The sequence below is a fragment of the Haemaphysalis longicornis genome, unplaced genomic scaffold, assembly GCF_048455015.1.
Source record: "Haemaphysalis longicornis isolate Haplotype H1 unplaced genomic scaffold, Haemaphysalis longicornis Haplotype H1 scaffold_9, whole genome shotgun sequence".
In the NCBI taxonomy this organism is placed as follows: domain Eukaryota; kingdom Metazoa; phylum Arthropoda; class Arachnida; order Ixodida; family Ixodidae; genus Haemaphysalis; species Haemaphysalis longicornis.
The window spans coordinates 124,378,220-124,385,674 of NW_027526460.1; positions in this window are offsets into that span (position 1 = coordinate 124,378,220).

A 7,455-nucleotide genomic window follows, 5' to 3' on the forward strand; every position below is an offset into this window, starting at 1 on the left:
TGAGAAGCTATTCCACTCTTTGGGGTGGATGACCTGTGAAGCTGCATAAAATATATGTAGCATGCTGGCATGTGTAACGGTGCTCCAACCGAAGAGGACGACGAAGTCGCTGAAGCACGCGAGCCGTGCGCGTGGAGATTTTAGGGGCGAAGCTCCTAAAGCCATGGGTCTGTCCATCCCTTGTGTCTCGTGGTACGTGACCGCCGCATGCTTTCGGAGATGTCGCAAAGTGGGCCGCGTTGCACGCGCAAGAACCGGCTGCAACCGGAAGCGCAAACTCGGCACCGGGAGCGCGAGCTTGTCTGTGTTCGCCAACGGAGGCGCGAGCGCACGTGCACTGAGAGGGGGAGATCACGCAAGAGATCACGCCACGAACGCAGGCAGTCGTTCTCGGCGATCGAACGAGACGCAAGGACCTCTGCTCGTTTCCTCTAGTCTTGTTCGGGCACAAGTTCACCCTAAATAAAAGTTCTTTCTTTGCCGTTGTGTCCCATCCTACGTGACAAATTGTGGTGGAGGTGCGGGGTAGTCCTCGATGGCGCGGGGTCTTTCACCAGGTCTGGGCCTGGGAGCATTGACTCCGAAAATAAAAGTTGATTTGTACAATGTACGCACACAGTCTTACGTCTTTCTTAATGATGTAATGGGCGAACTTTCACGGGAGAGTTACGGTTACCGATGATCTCCCCCTCTCGAGCTTCGCCCCACTTATCATCATTCATTCCGTGGATATGGCGTGATTTTTTTTCTGAAATCAGCGGTGGAAAGAATTCCATCGGAGGCCATGGCGTGCATGACTTGTGCATCGATCGTAGCCGTCGAGCCGTTAACGAGACGAACACTACATAGACTGTACCCCACTCACCTCCTTCTTCCATATCTTTCTGTCTTCCTATCCTTTGAACCCTATTTCCCTTCCCTGGACTGGGTTGTATGAGGGTGAACTCCTCGTTGAGTTCAACAATAAACCAAGTTCTTTTCTCTTCCCGGCCTTCTTAATAAATCGCCACTACCGAATATGAACCGCAAACTGCACGCGCACGGCTGGCGTGCTCAAGCGCCTCGTCGTCGTCTTCGGTCGGACAACCGTGACACGCTACAGCGAGCTACACACACATTACACACTGGTTAGAGAATCGTGTGGTTGGTAAAACATTTTTTTTTGTGAGCGTAAAGGGAAGGGGTAGAATGGTGTGGTTAGCCTACTAAGTGGCGTATTTAGTTTTCTTATCGCCGGGAAACTGCAGTGACCATGGCTTCGGAATCACGTGATGAAACTGGGGAAGACTACAGTTCTATTCCGGCAGGTCAACATGGGGTGGTCCAGTTCTTTCCTAGAGAAGTGCAGCAGGTGGGAACTTTTTGGCGTTTACACCTTAACTTTGAAGCTGCTAATCAAATAAAGGAAATATGGTGTAATGATAGAGTCGTGTTAGGGACCAGTTCTCGTATAATTGCCTCTTTTTTTATTGTGATAGTATGCCCGTTGACGTAAATACTATGTCCCAAGTATAGATTAACTCCCGTTTCACTAAGAAACGCAAGGAGGGAGCGGAGGTGGGGTCCCCATATCCACCGATGAAGGTCAGGTGGTCTGCCAGGCTGGAGGCCCATGCCTCGAAGGTGTCGTGTTCTGGCCGCTTCCAATGAAGGGCACGTCCACAGCAAATACTCTGTGTCCGCATCTTCGGCAGGAGCCGTGAAAAAGGGGCAGTTCTGTGTGAACGGGGCGTGGTAGCGTGGTGGCCACTTCCGGGTAACAGCGGGAGAGAGGGCTACACCAACACGAAGTCTTCGCAGCAAGTCCTCCTCCCAGTGAGCGAGTCTGCTAGGGAAGTCCGCTTCACACGGTGGAATTGGAGCTCGTGTGGCGCGAAGATCTTCTTTTCTTTGGAGAAACTGTCCTGGGGTGTAGTAAAGGCAATGGTCGTGCAACAAATGCAGTGTGGCAGCCATCATCCGCCGCAGTGTGAGCGGGGAGCGTATTTCGCCGAACCCACGAGAGCCGCAGAGGGCAGGGGTACGTATCCAGTATGTCATGAACGTCCCTCGAGATAGATGAGTTGTTATTTACTCTACGTAAATTACGTATGGCACCCGTGGAGTCTGTATAAATTTGTAAGTAGTACCTCCAGGGGCTTAATGAAAAGCAGGAGTTAGTGCTTGCAAGCCGTCCCGGATGGCCGTAAGCTCGGCCAGCATAGACGACAAGGTGCGCCGTGCTTCGTAGAAGCACGTTTGACAGGCCTCTGGGTGGGAAGGACATTGTAGTGTTGTGGTCACCACGTCGTCCTTGGCCCTAGCGTCCAAAATGCCTGCACCACCTGGGGTTGAGACTCAGCTGCCAGTTCTTGTTCTTGTGCGACCGTGAAAAGCGTGTCAGAATGTCCGTTGGATCGATTGTGCAGTCATGTTAGTGGCCTGTTGTCGGTCACCTGGTAGTATAGCCAAGGTGGCCTGGTAACGACGAAGGCTAGAGATGTGGGTAGTGAACGAACCATGTAGTTTCCTAACGACGCTGCCTCAGCAACAAAGGTGAGTTTATGCATCCGGGCGGACCGACGCTGACGGACAAGTTCACCCAAGGGGTGAACTTGAGTTTCAGCCTGAAGAGCAGGGATCGGTGTTACCCTAGGGAGGCAGGTAATTTGCACGCATTGCGGCTCGGTTAATTGCCTCAAGTCGAGCCCACTCCGCCTGGTTCAGGTGTTGGAATTGGGCCTGGTAAACAAGTCGAGGCTGGAGTACAGACCGCTCCAATAGACAGGCCATTTTGGAACAGGAGCCACCAGACTTCTGTGAGATGCATCGGATGAGGTGGAGCATCTGCGCCGCTTTTTGGCGAGCGGGACGTAGCCACATAGACGCTGACCCAGACGCATAAATTTCTAATCCCAGCACGCGAAGTGAAGGTGGTAGCGCGTACAGGTCGGCCGCAGAGTTGTAATGCGATTGGAGACACCTACAGTCGGCGACGGCCCCAAGCACTGGCCACAGGCAGAATAGCTGTCTTTTCGACGGAAAGTGTTAGTCCAGCACATTCACACCATTTCTGCGTATCAGACAAGGCTTGTTGGAGGCACGCGATTTGCCGAGTCAGGTATGAGTGTGTAGTCCATACTGTCGTCCGCGTGCATCAGAAAGTGCATGTCAGGCATAGATTGCCTCGAGAAAACGTTGAGAAGAGAGTTGCCCCCGTTTTTATAAGCGACGCTGAGAGGAGCATTTCTTGCCGGCGGCCCTGTCCTTCTTGCGTTGTCGTTGTCCGCGTCCGCACAGCTGCGTCTCTCCTCCGCTCACCCCTCTCCTCTCGCCGTGATAGCGCGCCCTCTCCCCCAACATCTGTCGCGCGCGCAGTGCGGCGCGCTCTCTCATTCCGCCGCTGTGCGGCGCTGCACGCGGCGCAAGCACGCTGTGCGCATGTGCAGCGCCCTCTCTCTCCGCGGTCTCCTCTTCTTCGGGCGCGCTGCGCATATAAGCGGAGGTAGGGTCCCTAGAAATCTTGCTAGTCTGCCGTCCGCGCGCCTTCTCTATGGGGAGGCGTGTCCGCGCCGCTGATGCACGCGCAGAGCTGCGCAGAGGGCGCTGCCAGCAATCGGAGCGCCCGAGCGGCGGGAGCGAGAGCGGCCGCCGACCGGCCTGTGCCGCGCGCTACTGCTGCGGAGAGCGGGCGCGCATGGGGCTTTGACGGCCAGTTAGAGCGGTGAAATTCAGCGGCTCGGGGTACATCAGCTCACAATTGAAGCTGCGATAGAACTACTATAGGACCTTTTAATTTCGGCGGCCCAAATTTTTCGCGAATCGGGCTGCGGAGCCTAGGCTATTTGCGGACGCTTACCTTCGCGAGTGAGACAGAAGGATGAAACCGCAGCAACGAGATTAGCCGTTTCGCTACCACCTCTGGAACCATTATTTCGCGCATTGTTGAGACAGTGAGATCCGTTCCAGGAGAGCCCGGCGGCGCCACACGCAGTGTTTGTGCTAATTGTGAAAACTACGTGGTTATCCCCGAACGTCATGTATTGAAGGAGGTCTGCATGTACCCGTCCTGGCTGACTCGAGAAAAAAAAAAAAAGCTGCAGTGAAATGCTTTACCAAAAAACCCATTCCTAAATACTTCTGGCCGAGCCCTCCTACTTCCCCAAGGCATATGGTCATTGAAATAAATAAGCCTAAAGAGCTTATGTTTTTCATATCAAACAGCCGCAAGTAAAATGATTGGCCATAACACAGATGTTCTCCCTTGTTGCTTTCCCTGCGTGCGTCTCGTGATTCACTCCGAGTATGCGGGCGATAAAAAAAGAAAGCCCTGTGTAATGAAGAATGCAAGCGCAGTTACTGTTTGGCAGCCTGATTCTATGAAAAAGTTTCCCGCACTCTTCAAGGTAGCGAATTTTCCAAATCGTGGAATTCACAAAAATTACAGGCGCGCAAAATAGAAGCTAGTACCACAGTTTCTGTCTGTTGATTGAAAGTGCCAAAAACATCATATGCGTGCGTACATTCCTATTACTTTTATTCGGCATTTACATTTAACAGATATTACCAACTGAGGAGGCAGCGTTCGGCGTGCGATGGGGCCTAGTTAATGAACGATGCAAATTGGTCAGATTCCGTTCAAGCTTCAAAGCATATAAATAATCCCTCGTTATAACGAAGTCAGCAGGACGGCGGAAAAATTTGTTATAAGCGGTATTTCGATATAAGCAACCGCTCGAGAAGAGCTTCTGCAAGGAACCAAAACAGAATGTATTCAGAGAAGAATAACTTTATTCGGGTGCAAAAAGCGAAGTGAGTTTTGGCTGTTTCAAGTTTTTGTCGGGCACGAGCAACCCCATCTCCGATTTGACCAGCAATGCATGAGGCCGTGGTCGTCGCCCATAAAAGTGTCAGTGGCTGTGGCCAATTTATAGGGAGGCGTGCGGGCGTCACGGAATGATACGCGAATTTCGCGCTGGAAACCGCCGCAAATGCCGTGGCTATACACCATTTTCCATAAGCAGCCGGGAAAGGAGGAAAATACTCTCAAACCAGTTCTCTCGGCGGCCGACCAGTGTTGCCTGTGCGCGCTGGGCTGCTAACATCGCTCGGCGCGGTGTGCCCCGCTGCGTAGTTCAGGGGTATTTCGCACCGCGTGCTTAGTTTTTGCGGAACTTTCAACTGTTTTAGCCAATGCTGCGATGCCGTTCAAGGCGCTAACATCACTGAGTCAGCACTGCACGGTGGTGGGTTATTGAACAACCAGAGAAAGCAAGAAACAGTCGCTGAGAGCACGCATGTGCACGACACTGCCTGGGGAAAATGCCGCGCGGTTGCGGCGTGTTTTTGCTGCATCGCTTCCCAGCGCACACCGAGTTGAGATATGGGTGGATGCCGTTGATAATTCGCAACGACTTTGTACCAACGACCAACTCCAGGGTTTGTTGGGTGCACTTGGACGGCAAGCAGATGGAGAAAAATCCATTTATCACACGCAAAGCTGCGACAGGGAACGGAACCCCCCGAAATGTCAGAAGCAACTTTATCCTTTACAATACAGCATTGATTTATTGGTTGATTTATTAATTGATTCATTATGGTGTTTAACTCCCCGACGCTTCATGGGTGATGAGGCGCGCCGTAGTGGAGGGCTCCGGGTTAATTTTGACCACCTGGGGATCTTTCACGAGCGCCGATACAATACTACATTACAATAACTTCTGGTTCCTTGTAGTCAATTTAAAATACCATATATTGTTGGTCATTACACCCGATTGGCATTGACCAATCCCCCTTTCATCTAATCTAACCTTTAAAACCACGGCGTTTTGTTTACTTTTTTTAGGCCAACGCATTACATTGCCAAACGATATGAAAGGATAACTTTCTCCATCGCACACTGCTGGTCGATATCAGGACAAGCAGGCATGCCCAATGAGCAAACGCAGCTCGAGATACGCGTGAACGCTGCGTGAACGCGTGAACCTGTCCACAACGCGGTCGAAGGCAAAGCTTCTAATCCTTTTGCGTTGTCACGGAATCTAAAGTATTAGAATGACAAAACATTACTGCTTGTTGCGTAAAGCATTTGTGGTGCAAGCAGCGGTTTCACAAAGGTGGGCTTCGAGCGACAGGCCACATGCTCTGCGCAAAGTTAGGTCAATCATGATCACGATCATGATCAACCAATATTAACTCACCCAAGCGTCGACCCTTCTGCTCAATCTTCGAATAGTAATTTGGCTGGTTGTGCGGTCGTATTATTTTTCCGCCCAGGTAATTTCGTTTCGTCAGTAACCGTCATAAGTCTAGTTAAGAAAGATTATATTGCATTGCAATGTCAACAGCGTAGCAATCGCCTCGTCGAAAGTCCATCGCGAGCACGGGTCACCATGACCCACATATGCTGTGCGCGCTGCGCATTCGACGTCCGCGCTTGCGTAAACATGACTAATCGGTGAACAAAACAAGCACGGTGGCATTGAAAACGCGTATTTACTCCCCGATGTTGATTTCTATGTCAGTCGGTGCCATACCGGCACGTTTGCATCGCGGAACTGCGGAGCACCACCCGCACCACCACCACACTGCTACTGCTGCTCGCAACAGCCGGTGTCGGCATTTTCCACTCTGGCAGCAAATTAGGACATGAAATCCGACCGCAGATGATGAAAACAAAACAGAACACACACACACAAGCACTGCAACCGCTAACGTAACGCCAAACCACTACGGTTCACTCGGTAATGCACAGGTACCGAGCAGACCATGAGCAGACGCACGGAAAGAACGGAGCACTTAACAGCCCAGCGCGGAGGTTTCGGCGGTCGCTTCATAGACGGCGCTAGCGTCCGGTCAGAAAAAAGCAAATGGCGGCGCCCATCTCTAGCAAGGAAAATGGTGTATAGAGTCTAGGGTTGTGCTTGTTGCGCTCAAAAAACGATTACCCGCTCACTCTGGGTACACAGCGCAATCACGAAAACTGACGGTTTTCGCTCTAGAGGCTTAGCATGATCACTGGGCAAATTTTCCTCGCGGTGTGCAGCCGTGAAGTTTGCAAAACAAGCGCTTTTCGGCGTTCCCTCGTCAACGACACTGCTAATTCTACGGTTCGAGGGTCGGGGTTCGCACACCGTCGCGCCCACACCAATGTCTAGGAACAAAATTTAAGGAACGTACCACGCAGTTGGATCATTTGTCTAAATTCGGTTGACGCAAATCGAGCATGAACTGACTCCAGAAAATCGTCCGGGGAAAGACCAGCTTGCGTTGACCGGCCGTGTTGACCTCCTGACTTGCCGATGGGTCGCCGCCAATGGGCGACGCCTCCGCTCGACACTTCGCTCTAAGCGGGTCAGGCTCTTCGAGCGCTTTGAATAATGCGGCCTAAAAAGCATGCGTTTGGGTTGGGACCAGAAGAAATTTCGAATAAAGCGATATTTCGAATAAAGCGATCTCGTTATAACGAGGGAATAC